The following is a 16,818-nucleotide window of genomic DNA, read 5'->3' as shown; positions in this document are numbered from 1 at the left end:
AAACTGACCCTAACCACTTCTGAGGATGGGACATCCACAGCTTCTCTAAGCAACCTAGTCCACTATTTCACCATCCTAACAGTAAAAATTTATTCACTATATATAATGTAAGCCTATTATTTTTCAGCTTGAAGCCATTACCCTTTTTTCTGTCACTACACACCCTTGTCAAAACTCTCCAACTTTCTTTTGGACTGCTTTCAGGTACTGGAAGGCTGCTTTAAGGTCTTCCCAGAGCCTTGTCTTTTCCAAACTGAACTTCCCCAGCTCTCTCAGTCTATCTTCATAGCTCTCTGATCATCTTCGTGGCCAGCCTCTGGGCTCATTCCAAGGTATCCATGTCCCTCTCACGCTGGTAGTCCCAAAGCTGAACACAGTACTCCATATAGAGATAGAGGGGGAGAATCACCTCCCTTGACCTGTTAGTCAGGTTGCTTTTGATGCAACCAAGCCAAGATATGCTTGGCTTTCTGGTCTGAAAACCTACATAATCTGATCATGTTGAGTTTTCTTTTCAAATCACACATCCAAGTCTTTGTCTGCAGAACTACTCTTAATCAATTTTTTGTCCAGTTTGGGATTTGTGATTGGTATTGCCCTGACCCACATGCAGGCTACTTCACTTGCCTTGTTGAACTTCATGAAGTTCACACAGGCTCACCTCTGAAGCCTGGCAAAGTACCTTCCTTCCAGCATGTCAATGAACAGATTCTGGGACTGTCAATAAATCTGCTGAGGATGCACTCAATTTCACTGTCCATGTCAACAGCATGGTTATTGAACAGCACTAGTCCCAGTATGGGTCTCTGAGGAACACCACTCATCACTACTCTCCACTTGGACATTGAGATTTGACTACAATTCTTTAAATGTCACCATACAGCCAATTTGTTATCCACCAAGTGGATAATCCATGTCTCTTCAATTTACAGACAAGGATGTCATGCAGGGCCCTGTCAAATGCTATGCACCAGTGCACATAGATACTCTCAGTTGCTATTCCCTTAACCACCAACAATTTCACCCTCCTGTACAGGACAACTAACAATTTCAGACACAATATTTGTTGCAAACCATCTTCTGTCTTACATATAGCCCTTCAAATAACACCTTTTCCATATGTGCAAAGTCCTTCTCTCTAAGTGAAAAAAAAAAATTGTCAGATGCCTTTGAGGGTCAGATTCTTTCCCTATACCAATATCATTCTTTAAGTACTAGAGACATTAGTTCTGTGTAAGATATTTTTATCAGTGTTTGCACTAAATATTGCAAATTAAGATGTGTATTTATATGTTGCCAAATGTTTAATTAAGTGACTCCCCTATGGAAAAATTATTTAGCTTAACACATATGGTATTATTGTTTTGTTCTGGGAGAAAAAATTAGTACGGTAATTTGTATTTTGCTATTGAAGTTAAAATATTAGAAGGAAATTGAATTTCTGTTATGACTTTGTCTGCATGTGCTGCCTTGTGTCATGTAAGAAGCGTGTCCTGCACATTCCTGAATCATGTGCAAAAGCTGTTCTTAGCACTACCTCCGTTAATACTTGCCTCAGAACTTACATTAAGAACTGTATTTTCTGTATAGTTCTATATTCTTGCCTATACTATATACCTGCCTCAGAACTGTGTATTAATTGAAGGTCAAAACTGGGAGGTAGATTCTGCATTCTGTTATGCATTATATGGCTTCATTACTACTATGTGGGTTGTCTGTGTACCTCTGAAGAGATTTCACTCAATCAAGTAACTTCACACAATATTACAGGAAAAGAAAATTCCCAAAATTTCACGTATCAGAAATCTCTGATTAAACTCAAAAGAAAAGGATCTGGAGGAAAGAACAAGGAGGAAAGATAAAACTGTGAGACTAAGCTAATATGCAAGTGAGAAGAAAATCTGATGACTGAGGGGATGCATTAACCTCAGTAAGCAAACTTTCAAACCTAATGGAAAACTAATGGATTGAAAGTTTGGCAGTGAGAAAGGAGAAGAAAAAGAATCTTGACAAACAGACTGCCTGATGCATGTATGCTGGACCTTATATAATGAAAGTGATTAGAAGGAAGTTTGGAATAAAGAGAAATCAATTGCTTGTGATGAAAGCATGACAAGAATAGTTTGTCTTGATTGAATGAAGTACCTTGAAAATATTGTTTTTATTAGAATCTGAGTGATGACAACACTATGTCAAGCAGAAAAAAAAGCTTCATTACTCTTGAGGAACTGAAAAAAAATCTATTAAATACAATCTTCCAAACAAAGAATGACTTTCTGATAGATTTCCCACAAGTATTTTCAAGAAGCCACATACAGATTTTTACTCAACAAATTTTCATAAGTTTTGAGCAACTGTATAGCTGTCTTTTAGCAATATAAATGTACTATAAAATGTAATATTGGAATCTGGAATTACTTTTCCTTGGTGAAGTATCATAAACAATAACATTTTTCCACGCAAAAATTTCAAGTTCTTGCTTTTTGATCAACAATTAAAAACTAAATTGAGTTAATATACATAGAAATTCAAAAAACTGTAGACATATGCATATATTAGATCCTTTTTTATCTTTATTGCCTACATGCAGTCATGCTGCTCCATTCAACAGCACATGCTTGTGGTCTTAGTCCTCAACAAGCTGACACTCCTACCTCCGTTTGCCAAATAGAGAATAATTCTCTAGAAGTAAAGTTATAAAGTGCATATTGCATACTGCTTTATGTTAGAAGAAAGTGTAGCAAGTAATGTCTGTTTAAAGTCTGTTTGACATTTTTCATTGCAAAATATCATTTTCAATTGCTGAAATAAATTAAATATCAGTTGAGTGCTTAGAGAATCACATTTCTATGAACTTGGTAAATTAATTCACCAAAGTGATGTCTGCCTAAACAGGAGCTCAAGATTTCCGGAGAAATGGAACATTTCAGGGATGCAAGAATTGAGCAAAACTTCTCTATTGACATGGATGATTCCCTGCTGAACTCTGTTTAAGTCCAGTCTTGTTTTTGATTGTGTCAATGGAATGTACTGGAGAAGCACTGACATGGATGATTCCCTGCTGAACTCTGTTTAAGTCCAGTCTTGTTTTTGATTGTGTCAATGGAATGTACTGGAGAAGCACCAAAAAATAAAGTCATCTCAAATGTGGGGTGGGAAGAGAATAAAATAATAAATGTAAGAACTAGAAGTAAAGATAAAGAGAAGGAAGGCAGAACTATAGAAAAACTGTGGGATGTCACTGGCAGAGACAGGTTGAGAAGCAAGAAGAGGGAACTTCAGGTGATGTGAAAGGAAAAAGTAGCTGTGTGGTCTTGATGTAAAGAAGTTGAGAAGATAGCTCTGTGTATTGGTATGACAACAAGAAACATCTTAGCTATATTCACTAGGAATTAATTTTACTTACAACACATCTTTCTATCCTTATTCCTAAGTGGCTATTCATAAAGATTGCTGTAGTATTTCTGTTTGCAGTCCTGAATGTGAAATGTATTTGCAGATTTGAGTGTATCCTTGTAAGCTATTCCAGCACCTGGAATACATTTTCATGTTATTTTGTTTGTATTGAGCAAATAGCAGTGAAATCCTTTTCTAAAATCATTCCTCTTGCACACCCTTTAGAGATCCAGTGGCTCAGAGAGTCTTTCAATGTCTGGAGGTATTAAGGTTTTTCATCACAAAAGTATGTATTGTTGCACTTAAATTCTTAACCTTAATGACAACCAGAAATGAAAACCAGATAAAAGTCTGGGGTTTTTTGATGTTTTTGGGGATTTTTTTTTAAATGTGTAATTGAACATGAGAAATAACATTAAAAATCTATCATAAATAAATTTTGAGAGGATGAATGTAACCACTCTAAAGATATATAAAGTTATCTGTGCATTATAACTTTTTCTTTTTCTTCCCTGTGAAGTGTTTTCTACACTCAGAAGTGTCAGGTAGCTGTAGATCAGACATAAATAAAATATCCTCAGTATGAAAGTCTCACAGTTCTGATGCCTTATAATTATGCTGCAGGAAAGAAATATTATTTCCATTTTACAGGTAGCACATAAAAGCACAGAGATAAGTGTCTTGCCTGAAGCTGCAGAGGAAATCTGTGTTAGAGGAGATAATTAAATGTCCCAAAACAGCTACTGGGCAGATGAATATTCTTCTGTTAACATTGTAAAATATAATATTGGGATAGGTTCAGACATTTACACACAAATCCTTGTGCACATCCATCCTCTGGAAGGATTTATGTGCTGTTTAATATCACTTAGCAAAAATTCAAAAAGTCAAAAATTAAGCGTAACAGAGACATCCCGTGCTCTGTGTCTAATACAGAGGGACATAATATTTTGTCCTGCTGTCCCACTTTTGAAACCTGTGCTTTTTAAAATATGGCACCACTTAACTGAAAGTCTCCTGTTGAAATCTTATACATGAATGCTGAGGGATATCATATTTTAATCTATTTAGAAAATCAAGTCAAAATATGTCCCATGAGAAATGTGTCAGGCAGCTACTTAGATCCTTCATTGTCTCAAAGAGAACAACTAAGATCACTTTCTGTATTGAAAATTTGCAGTAAATGTTACCAAGTTAAACTATAAATTTGTGTTCTTGTATTTAAGGGATACCCTCAGTTTCATTGATACAAGTTTTTTTGGGGGCAATATTGCTGGTTTAGGAAACAACATACGCATCTTAGAAGGAAGAAATTAGTTTAAACATTGCTACAGAATAGAAAATACATTATCTGTTCTTCTTGTGTATGATAGTCTCTTGCTTATGTCATTAAAACTGTGCCACCTCAGTGTTCAGGAAACAATTTTGGTTCACATAAAAGAGAAATAGCCTGTCATATTTATAGCAGAGAGTAGTTCAATATTTTCTCTGCTCCTTAGTCTATCTTGCCTGGGAGATAATTCAATTAATTTTGTCTTTTTTTGTAGGTGGTGGCCAATACTGACTGAAGCAAGGAGGCAGAGATCGAGATTCCATCACCCATGTTTATGTGTCTGCAGTGCAGGCAATTGCATGTAAGCAATTGTGTCTAAGCTCCTGCTGCAGTCCAACAGCAAGAGAGTTAACACAGTCAATGAAGCAAAGAGAACTAATGTAGACATCAAAATTATAGTGAGATAAACAGGTCCCCGTTGTCCACGGTTGACAAGATCTGCATCTGTAACAAGCAGCTAGCCTGCTAAAACTTATATTGTATGTACCCGAATGTGTGTGCCTGGATACAGAGCTGAATACTGCTGTAGGAGCTCAGTTACCAGGGGGCAAAGATTCTTCTAGTGGTGCATGCCTCAGTCGGTTTTTCATTTGTAGCCATCTTAGCCCATTGGCCAGATGATTCATTGCCAGAGGAAGCAAAATTCCAGATGTTAGTCACTTTTGGAAGGTTTACGTACTGTTGGAGTATTAGAAAAGTAAAGCAAGCTGTAATAAGTCCAGGTCTAAGGACACCACATTGTTTGATAGCAGAGGTTCATAGGTCTGTCAGGACTCAGGCCTTGGGTGATTTTTTTTGACTGCGGCCGGGTTTGAATTCTGTAGACTGTTTTCAGAAGTCCAAGGAAAGATGAATATTGAATATACCTTCTTGTCCCTTCTCATATGTAGTGTTTCTTCCTTTCCTAGAAGACTAAGACAGCAGATACCTGCACTTTTCAGCCCAGATGCAGTCAATAATGAAGCATCATCTGTTGCTAAAGATCAGTATTTTGTTATAAATATTCTGTTCCTTCTTCAAAGACAGTGAGTGTAAATCTTACTTGTCAAAACCAAGTTGGTACATATTATTTTTATTATCCAACAGCTTTCAGTGCAACACAGTTAAAAACATGAAAGTGAATACAATCAAGTCCCATTGATATATTAATAATAAGGGGTGAAAGAGAAAAAGAAGATGCCACAACACTCACAAAAACATTAAATAGATATAAAAATACAACAGATTATTCTATATTATCAATATGGACACAGGAAATATTAAAATGAATTGAAACTATTGAATTGAATCTCTTTACACAAGTCAAGGGGTTTTAATCATACTATTTTTATAACAATATAAAAGCTCATTTTACTTTTCATTTTGTAGGAGTATTCTAGAGAAAAGCCAAACATGTCAATTGGTATGTAGGAAACAGTATTTTCAGCTCTGAATATTTTATCTGGTTTTCTGGTCTTTATATTTCTTCAGACTGCTCAGCATGTAGAATTTATATTGAGCACTGTGCTACTCCATCAGGTTATCTCTGAAGTTAATCCAGAGTCATGCCATCATAATTTAGAACAAAAAAATGCATCAGTATGCTCTCACAGAGGTTTTAAAAGGTCAGAATTCTCCATTAATTTATAAGAAATGTGGTCATTCTAATTTGTGCCAATAAAGGTCTTTTTATTTCCATGTCCCAGTCTTCTGCCATACAATAAGATTCTCTGAGATGTGAATTTATAGTGTAATAATTTATGCCTATATACTGTCATAGCTGTTGACCTTCAGTCTTGCACTTAACACATTAAGACTGAATTACCAGGTAGTATGTTGAGCTTGATAGTGATTCATTCCTTAGCCATGGTGGTGTAGGTGAGAGAAGGACCTAGACAACATCCTCACAGTAAATTACTTCTTTAAAGGAAAAACTACTGCATTTTTCTAGTGAATCCTTACCATTTCCTTACAGAACTTTATGCATATAGAGAATAGAAGAATTGTTGAGAATATAAGAAAATATTTGTCCCAGTGATAAATGAAAAAATAAAATAAAATCTTTTTGTTTAAGGCTTATATCCCTATTTTGATCTCATCTGGGAGCTGAATGCTTCTCAGTGCTGATCTTACATGGGAAATGTCTTCCATCTTTACACTCATCAATAACAAAACCATTTTCTTTTTAAAAGTATGTTATCTGCTAGAATTTTTCAGATACAACTTCATTCTCAGAAAATAGCATTTCCACTGGTGCTACAAACATTCGTATAACATTACTGAACTTATAAAAGCACCACAGTAGGAATTTCTTCACCACTAATTCTGGAAAACTGTATTTCCTGCTATCTTATGTTGAATTATTTTGCTTTTATATATGAAGTTTCCTGAAGTGAGTGATCATTTTTATATGGTTTCCTTTGTATCTAAAATTTTTTGGTCTAATATGTTGAAGCATAAACCAGATTCATTACAGATCATAGTACTCTAGGCAGTGTAGGATACAGGATACCTATGTCTGTTTCTGTTCTCCTGTGTGAGATTTGGAAAACTCTCCCTCATGGATGAAATTTCCTTTATCTCTCCCGTAAAGTTAGTGGCAGGGCCGTGAGAGTGCCAACAGGCTCTGCAGACATCCTCTACTGTGGATTTAGCCTCCTGTGCTCTAGGCTAGCTCTGACTTGGTGCAGCTGTTGGATTCTGACTTCTGTGAAAAAGCTCTGAGAGTAAAACATTTACCCCCATCTCACGGGGTCTGTAAGGAATCAAGGGCTCAGATCTTTTTCTTGAACTGAGCTAGGCTGTGATTGTGAGTCTCACTTTTCCAACCTACTGCCCTGATCACCTACCATGAGACTTGCCTCATTCATGTTGCCTCTCCTGGTCTGTGGCCACTGTGGCTCAGGAGGCCTTGTTGGGACAGAATGAGACGACGTCCAGCTGGGCAGAGGAGGGTAAGGTGGGCATTTGTGCAGCCCTTTGCATGAGCCAAGTCAACACAGCTGTTAGCATAAACTTTGGAGCTCTGACCAACATTTTCTTAAGCAGAAAAGACGAAATGTGGCCAACACCTTTTCCCAAAAATCAGAATGAACCTTGAATACGTTCTGCGTATTCAGTGAAATAGAAAGGTGAACTATACAAACAACCTGCTGATCCTCAAGTCTAGACATGAGCAGAAGTGTCCTGATATCTTGGTGATGGTACTGACAATGGAAACAGCACAAGCTGAAAACACTGGTCATGTGAGAGACTGGACTGCCAGTGTTTAATGACTCAATCAACTCAACTCCATAACTATAAAAAATAAAGACATTTAAGGGACACTAAAAGGAGAGGGGCTGTGGAAGAAATCCAGAATCAAGGAGAACCTGAGAAACCTTGGGGGAACACAAGGGTTCCCATTACTTTACCCAGAATTATTTTTAGAAGCAGTTGTGCAATTTATTTGTTTAGAGACTCATAGCGGATTTTCATAGTGAAATATATAGAATTCCTGAGTAGTTTTAACTCTGCATTCTTTTTCTTGTTGATACTGAGATATTTCCTCTAGAAAAATACAACTTAATTGGTGTTGCAATAAATGTTTTTAGTGAAGTAATGTTTTATAAATCTCATGAATCTACATTTCAACTAATAGCTGGTGTGGAGCTGTGTTTCATTTAGAAACTGGTTTTAAAGTGGGTTAGGCTGCTATGCTTCAAGGGCTTTAAATACCCATTTTAATCCTTTCTACAAATTATTTTTCATAGCAAAGGATATTGAATTAGGTTATACTTAAAGCAAAAAACAGAATTCTATGTTTTAGAACAAGTTAGATATGTTAGTAATAAAAGGACCTTTACCTATTTTTAGATTGCTTAAATTGGATCACACATGGGTTTGAGATACCATTTTTGCAAATTCTGTATTTCATGAGAGTGAAATGTTACTCTACATCTATTTACCTTTGTCTTCTAGTGACAGCAATGCATTTAATTGTCACAAGAAGTAGCAACCCTTGATTATATTTTTGTTTTAAGTGGAGATGAACTTGTAGATCTTCCCCGAGGGTTATGTTTGGTGTGAGTATCAGCACCTTTTAAAAACTCTGCTTCGGTAGTTTGATGGTATCTTGCAGAAATTGCATAAATCTTACGCATGCCTGGAGCTTCCTTGTTATTCATTTGAGGAGGTTCAAAGACTAGAATAGATGATTACAGACCATTAGAAGATTAATATCTTTCCAAAAGCAGCAGTTTCTCTCCCAGAAACACCTCTGCCGGGACATCTCCACCCCTGCTCCCGCTGTCCCCTCGGGGCTCGCAGCCCTGTTTCTCGCTCGCTTCCCCTGGCTCAGCCCTGGCTGCCGGGCAGCGTTTTGCCCTCCCTTGGCCAGGCTTTCCCCGGGGCTGAGGGGCTCAGCCGTGCCCTGCGCTGGGGCCGGCCCGGGCAGCGCCGGCACAGCCCCGGCGGCAGCAGCTGTGTTGGCATTTGGTACAGAATCAAATACTGAGCATCACTTGTTTTGAAAATCCCCTTAAACTGATTCAAACATCTTCTATCACGGCCGCGAAAACACCCCCAGCCCAGACTGTCCCTGCTGAGCCCCCTCTTGGGTGTCCTAGGTCCAATTTTACTATACAAGTTCAAAAGTTTCATGGGTACATCATCAAAGCTGGAAATGGGGCTGTAGGCAATCAAAATGTTACCTGGTATAAGTCCTGTCTTTGATACTCAGTCATAGATGGGATCAGCTAAATTTCTTCTTGAAAATCTGTGTTTTCATTTTCAGTTTTAAAGAAAGATATAGCTATAATTTCAGTCTTTAAATTTTCTTTATCATCTAATACCCAGCTGTGCTTGACACATTTTTACAATATTTTTTCCCTGAAGGAAGCAATGAGCTATTCAGTGAAATTTCTTGATTTCACAGCAAGGTAGCATAATCTTTGTAGATTTTTTTTTCTTTTGCCTTTTTTTTTTTCTTTTTTAATGGAGAAAATCTCCTTCAGTGCTTCCCATGGTGTGTTTTCCACAAGAGATGCATTTACTGAACAGTTTTGTAATTATCAATATTTATAAGGCTGTGAGAATTACTAACACTCCATGGGGTGCCTAATTTCCAAGTTCTTTCACTTTTTTTTTAGAGTATTTCAATAGACTAGTGAGCTAGCTAGTGTGACTGGATCCACCTGAAAGATTTTGTATGAAACAAGTTGATATCCAGGTGTCATGTGGGCTGAACTACTTCCCCTTTTTATTTCTTCTGCATGATAAAAATGAATAAAACCAGAAGTGCTATTAATATGTACGGAAATAATGAAGCTTCAAGGAGGAAAACTCTATCATCCAAACCACAAGTAAATGTGGTTTTCTTACCAAATGATTAATATTTGAACAATATAAATTAAAGACAAGAAGAGTTCATTTGAGTTGCTCTACCTTCCTGATTATAAATAGAACAGACAAATAGAGAAGTTAATAGCAATGTCAAAGTGCAGTAGGAAAAATATTAAAGGATATTAAGCTGTCTTTGTGCTGAGCAGATCAAAGTAAGCAAAATTATGATGTGAAAACCCATGTTGACACAATATTGTTTAAGGGATTTGAAGCACTGATTTTGTACTACTACAAACTGTTCTAGATTACTTTTGGAAAACCTTTTTTTTTTTTTTTTTCAAAACCTTTGGAAATTTAGAACAAGATAAGGAAAGTCCACTCTACAGAGTGAGAATTTACATAGTTCTTTCAAGCTGATATCATATAAGTTATAAGGTAAAGAAGGCAGATGCTGGTAACAAAAATAAATAAATTAATAAATTTAAGTTCTCCTGTCAGTACTAGAAGAACTATTAATTATAACTATTTTATCTTTGATCTTCATTGAATCATTTTATGGTTAATTATATTATGATTAACAAAAACAATTAATTGCCAATCAGCCCTTGTTTTTAATTCATCCTCCTAAGGCTTTTGAACTGATTTAATTTTCTAAAGAACAATAATTGAGTAGAGGTAAACTGACATTGAAGCATAGAACTGAACTGAGCAACTGTTGGTTGTTCTGAAGTGTGAACTCCCATTGTGTTTAGAAAGCATACTCTAAAATAAAGATTAACCATATATACAGATGAAATTATGTTTTTGATAATGATTCTAAGTGGAAAAGTGGGATCTTTTGGTATTATTTTAATGCAGCATTCATGCATGTAGTGCAGCTTCTACTCTGAAGACCTGGGGAGAGCTCAGGGTGTCTCCTTTATCCCTCTGGCTGTCTCTTCCCTCTCTTCTAAAGCCATCCTGGGCCAACCACCTCTATGAACCTGGGGTAACACATCCCAGTTCTGCTTCCAGCCCCCAAGTCTGAAAGAGCCAGTGATGATCTTGGGCAGGTCAACATAGGAAACATATAGAATACCATACACTTTTTTTTTAGGTTACCCAGGACAAATGCCCCTGATGAACAAGATAAATATTTTTCAGTGAGCTATAACAGTGGGGTTTTTCAGTCCTCTATTGAAGTTTTAAGAAAATGAAATCTTTAAGATTGTCTTTAATACCATGCTTTTATCTGTACTGTAAAGTATTTACCACCTGGGAGTGAAAGCTGCCAGTATTAAAAAAAAAAATTAAAGCACCTTTTTTGTTCTGGAGGACCTAGGGAGTTCTACAGCTAACATGAAGTTCAGCAGAATTTACAAAACAACTTAGACAGTGAGTTTCCTAAGGTTTCCTTGAAATCTGTCTCTGCAGAATCATTTGAAAAATCACAGCCTTTGTTTCAATGTTCACAGATGTTCGTAGATCTCAGTATTTCATTATATGTTTGTGATAATATCATGTCTGATAAAGAGAACTGATTTTGTTTTAAAGACAAGATCAATTCTAATCTTGTAGAGAAAAAGAAATGCACAGACAGTGAAATCCTGCTACCTCTGTTGTTCTTGTAGGAAAATTGAGCAAAGTGTCTACCCATGTTACTGTGACTTCTTTGAAAAGACAAAACTGCTATGTCTGTTGCTTCTTGGACTTTTTACTTTATTTAGGGTAGACCAACTATTCATCTCTTCCACTTTCCCAGCGTAGTTCAGACACAGAATATGACATTACTCTGTTTTCATTTTAATTCAAAAAGACAGAAGAAATGGATGTTACTTCATAGTTTATAGCGTGTCATAGAGAACTGTTACCCAAAAGAAAAGTGGAGGAACAATGATTTGGACCCAGTTAAACTCTCCAATTATCTGAGCTTTCATTATAGTATCCTAGAACCCACAATTTATCCTTTGTCCTTTTAAGATTATCATGTAGAGGATGAAAATAAAAACTATAAATATATAGTAACATATACATTAACTTTAATACTTTTCATTATTATTTTTTAAAGTATGATTCTTATCTTCAGGGTGCTGTTAGTGTCGAGCTGCACATTGTGAAAGGAGCATGTGGTAGCATTGAGTGCACTTCATGGAGCAACAGAAAACCCTGTAGAGATCAGCCTTAATTAGATAAGATGTGGAAAATGTCACCTTCATCACTACTAGGTATGGAAATTCTGTTAAAAATCTTCTAGAGATATGCTAACTTGCAACTTGTATTGACTAATTAATTTTCCATTCTGGTTATTGTCTTGTTAAGTGTTCATTAAGTATACTTTCTAAAAAGATAACAGCTCCTATCTCTTTCAAAAGAAGTCTGATGTCTAAAAAGAGTTGCCTAACTGGGAAATTGCCAATTGTACTGAGTTCTCTCAAAGACCACAACTGGATGATTGCTACCTCTGTGGATAGACAGAAGAAAGATGCAATCTTTTTGGATTTCACCAAAGCGTTTGATATTCTTTCACAGGATCCTTCTCGAGAAATGTCCAGCAAACAGCTGTAAAAACACATCATAGAGTGGGTGTGCAACTGGCTCATGGGTGAAACACAAAGGGTTTAGAGAAGAGGGTTCTATGGAATCTGGCAAGTAGTCATCAGTGGGGTTCCTCAGGGTTCCATTTGTGTGCTCTTTAACATCTTCATAAATGATTTGGATGCAAAATTCAAAGTAATACCAAGAAAATTTGCTGCAAATAAGTTGGGAGCAGCTGTTGATTCCCTTAAAGTCAGAGAGGTCCTGCAGAGACCTCAACAAATTAGAGGGTTCAGCAACCACCCACCACACAAAGTTTAACAAGAGTAAGTGCCAGATTCCACAACTGGAACAGGGAACCATGAATGTATGGACTGATTGGGAAAGCAGAGGCTGGTGAGTGCTGCAGAAAGGGTCTGGGAGATCCTGGTCAGTGGCAAGTTGAACAAGAGCCAGCAGTGCCCTGGCAGCCAGGAGGGCCAAACCTGTCCTGAGGGCACCAGGCACAGCATGGCCAGCCGGACAAGGGAGGGGATTGTCCTGCTCTGCTCTGCACTGGGGCAGCCTCACCTCCAGTGCTGGGGGCAGTTGTCATAAATAAAAAATTATTGTACTGGATCTACTGTTACACATAATTACATATATATTGCTAATAGATATTTCTTTTAGCTATTGAGAAGATAACCAACCAGTCTGAAATTCTCTGATTCCATTCACTTACTTCCTACTATCAAAATTAACATTAAAAGTAATGTATGCTGCATGCAGGTGTTATACAGTTTACTAAGTTACTGGTTTGTGTCTTACTGTCACTTGATCTTTTTTAAACATATTTATTTTGCTACGTAATATACTAGGGATTAGAAGAAAAGACAAGATTACATTGCTGCTTCACAGCTCCATCACTGTATCCTTCCAACTGGCCTGTGAGCCAGCTGCAATCTTTTTCTCAAGCAGCAACAGTCACTTCTTTTGAATAATTGATCTACTCTGCCACAGAAAATATTGGGTTTAGATGCTGCTGTTTAGTTTAAAATCACACCAACAGTCGTCACAGTTTCTTCAGTGTAATGTCTGTGAGCTCACATCAGGCACGCAAAGCAGCAGTATAAAGACATCAAGGCTTTAGGTATCACTGCAGGTATACTGGCAGTGTATTCCCTCTCTACAGCATCTATGTTGGCTGGTACACTCTATACATAGAGAAGTACTGCAGTTCTAATAGACCTGGGAATCTGGCAAGCTCTTGAGGTCATCTCAAGATCAATGTAATCTCTTAGTCTTTCTCCAACAGTGCTATTTTCTTTTTTGTTCTTCTTGCCAGTTTTTAAATGCCTGCAGCTTCTCATGATTTCTGCTCTACCCAGCTGAATTTCTAAAATACCTTCCCTTATAGATGAATCCTTCCTATTATAAACCATTTCTACCACCTCTCTGAGCATGAGGGTTAGAAGCAGAGGTGCCAGAAGGCTTCAGATGAAGAGATGTATGCCAAAAACATGAATAGCTGCCTCAGCAAATGGTACTAGGAACCATGGTAGCAATCACAGGTTTACAGAAGCATCCACAGATCCTTTTAACATAATTTTTGGACTCACACATTTTTAGAAGACTTTGATACTCAACAGCAGCCATATAATTTTTGCATAAAGCAAGCAGCTTTTCCCATGAGCTTGCCTTTCTCTTTCATCTCACAGGCTCATGAGTGGGATCTCTTCAATACAGTCAGGGATAGGTTAAAGCTGTTCTGGACTGACACTACCTTTAGGAAAAAATATGATCTTTCTGACTCATAGCATAGAAACCAAGGGCAATAGAAACCATGACCATATTTAAAGCTGTAGATTGAGCGAATGGCAACATTATATAAAATAATCCCTCTTGAATTTAAACTCAGATACAGAGGATTTTGAATTATTTAGTTGAAGTCTAAGTCAGAAGATAAATAAGGGCTTATGATAGTTTCTTTTCTGTCTATGGGACTGTCTTTTGTGAATTGATTTTTTTTCTTTTAACTCATGAAACTTAAAATCAATAGAACACCCAAACATGAATTTTGTAGAGCATTTAATATATAATAATGGCAACCTAGTTTACCTTTTGACTTATACTTTTCTGAAAATATCTAATCTACAGTAAAATTGTTAAAAAACTAAATCAACCCAAAATTATTAGAAGTATAAATGTATCACTTTTTAAAGCATGACTGTCCCATAGACATATGTTTAATATGAACCAAATAAGTGCCTTTACCATTGTGTACTCAGATTATTAGACTCCATTTAATCTCATTTGAAAATTACTTCAAATATAATTATCAATTATATTATATATAATAGCCCTGGCAGCCAGGAGGGCCAGCTTTATCCTGGGGGGCATCAGGCACAGCATCACCATCCAGGCAAGGGAGGGGATTGTCCTGCTCTGCTCTGCTCTGCTCTGCTCTGCACTGGGGTGGCCTCTCCTCGAGTCTGGGGGGCAGATTTGGGTGCCACAATTTAAGAAAGACATTAGGCTTTTAGAGGGTGTCCAAGGGATGGAAAAATGGATGACGAAGGGTCTAGAGTGGAAACTCTATGGGGAATGGCTGAGGTCAGTTGAGGTTCATTCTGGAGAAGAAGACACTGAGAGGAGACCTCATTGTGGTCTTTGACACCTTCACAAAAAGAATCAAAGGGTCAGACACTGATCTCTTCACCCCTGTGACCCATGATAGGACTTGACAAAACAGCATGAACCTGATCAGGGGAGGTTTAGCTTGACCGTCAGAAAAAAGTTCTTCACCCCTCTGGGGTGGTTGAGCACTGGAACAGGGTCTCTAAGGAAGTGATCACAACACCAAGCCCCACAATAATCCTACCACGTTCTTCTCAGGATCATGGTAGGATTATTGTGGGGTCCTGAACAGGATCGTGAGTTGGACCTGATGATCCTGATCAGTCCATTCTGACACAGAATATCTTTATTTTATGAATCTATGACTCTTTTTCAAACATGTAGGATTTGAGTGTTATTGTATGGGGTTTTTTTCATAAAAGAGATTGGGATAAAGAGGCCAGGAGAAAATTGGTGGGTTTTTTTGGGGGTTCATTTTAAGTAGAGTAAGACAATAAATGAGCATGAGAAGTACAAGTGCTGACTCAGACTTTGTTGGGTACTGTTGACCAGATGAACAAGCAGCTAGTTTTCCCTTTTCATAGTGTGCAAACTTCAGCAGAAACTCTAATATTTCCTTAAATTATGCACAATTGTCAGAGAAATATCATTATATGAATCTGTTTCTTTCATAGTGTCCCTTGAATTCTTAAAGTTGCCCCATTAATGCTTCCATCTGTCTTAAGCTCATTGATAGGGAGAAGGACAGCATACCAGCAGAGAGCGAAGATAATATTTTCTAATGAAACAACATGAAGGACTATATCTATGATGTATTTACTATATGTTCTGTAATGAATTTTTTTTCACAACAATTTTTTCAAAACATGAAAAAGCTGAAATGTGATTTTAATTTTGAATACTATAGAATTAATTAGCCTCCCAAGGTATGCCTTTTCAATATTTAAACATTTCAGTGTTTACACAGTAGACACAAATTAGGCACTTTTGATCTATTAAGTTGATACAGTTGTAGTGAAGCACACATTTTCATGTTCATTCACTTTCTAGATGCCTTTGAAGAAATGTATGTAGGAAAGGTGCAAAATAATGTTTTTTCCTTCCCAGAAAAGTACCACACCCTTTTAGAGAGGAAAATTTTGTTGGTGCTAAGCAACTATTTCAGTATTTTTTTCTCAATTTCTTTCTCTGCTACAAGTTTTCTGTGTAATTTTGGATATGCCATATAAAGATAGATCAAAAGTTCTTCCAGCAGGAGCCCCTCTGGTGGAACTGGATTACCTCCACATTCAATACAAAATTACAAAAGTCATTTTTTAAGGGGGACACCAGTTAACCATTAAACAATGTTGTTTAAGGTGTGCTATGCATAAATATCAGCAGTTGTGTTAGAATGTCCATGTCTCAATGCAATGCTGTTAAGCACCTCTGGGATCTGGTATGAGAACAAATTTCTTGGGACTTCTCAGCTCCAAACTCCCATGTTCTCCATGAAGTCTCAATGGCTCAAGGCATCTGTGACTTCAGATAGGATTGCTAAAGATTCCAGAGCCCAGCTGCAGTGCAGTTATCCACACTAATACCAGTTACAGGCGGGCTTCTGCATTTTAGCCTAACTAACCTGAAGCCTCAGCAAATGTGACTGCTTCACGACTGCA

General features: G+C 37.2%; 1 long non-coding RNA gene across 1 annotated transcript; it reads right to left on the bottom strand.

Moving 5' to 3' along the window:
- Window positions 1-12,026: 12,026 nt before the first annotated feature.
- LOC135288583 (uncharacterized) lies at window positions 12,027-12,558 on the bottom strand. The gene is made up of 2 exons (XR_010351644.1): window positions 12,469-12,558; window positions 12,027-12,175 (listed from the first exon to the last, which is right to left on the bottom strand). It is a non-coding gene; the product is annotated as an uncharacterized LOC135288583 (long non-coding RNA).
- Between the last annotated feature and the right edge of the window lie 4,260 nt (window positions 12,559-16,818).

This window comes from Passer domesticus, chromosome 1 (assembly GCF_036417665.1).
Source record: "Passer domesticus isolate bPasDom1 chromosome 1, bPasDom1.hap1, whole genome shotgun sequence".
Lineage (NCBI taxonomy): Eukaryota > Metazoa > Chordata > Aves > Passeriformes > Passeridae > Passer > Passer domesticus.
Note: the sequence above shows the minus strand (reverse complement) of the source record. Positions and strands in the feature narration are given on the sequence as shown.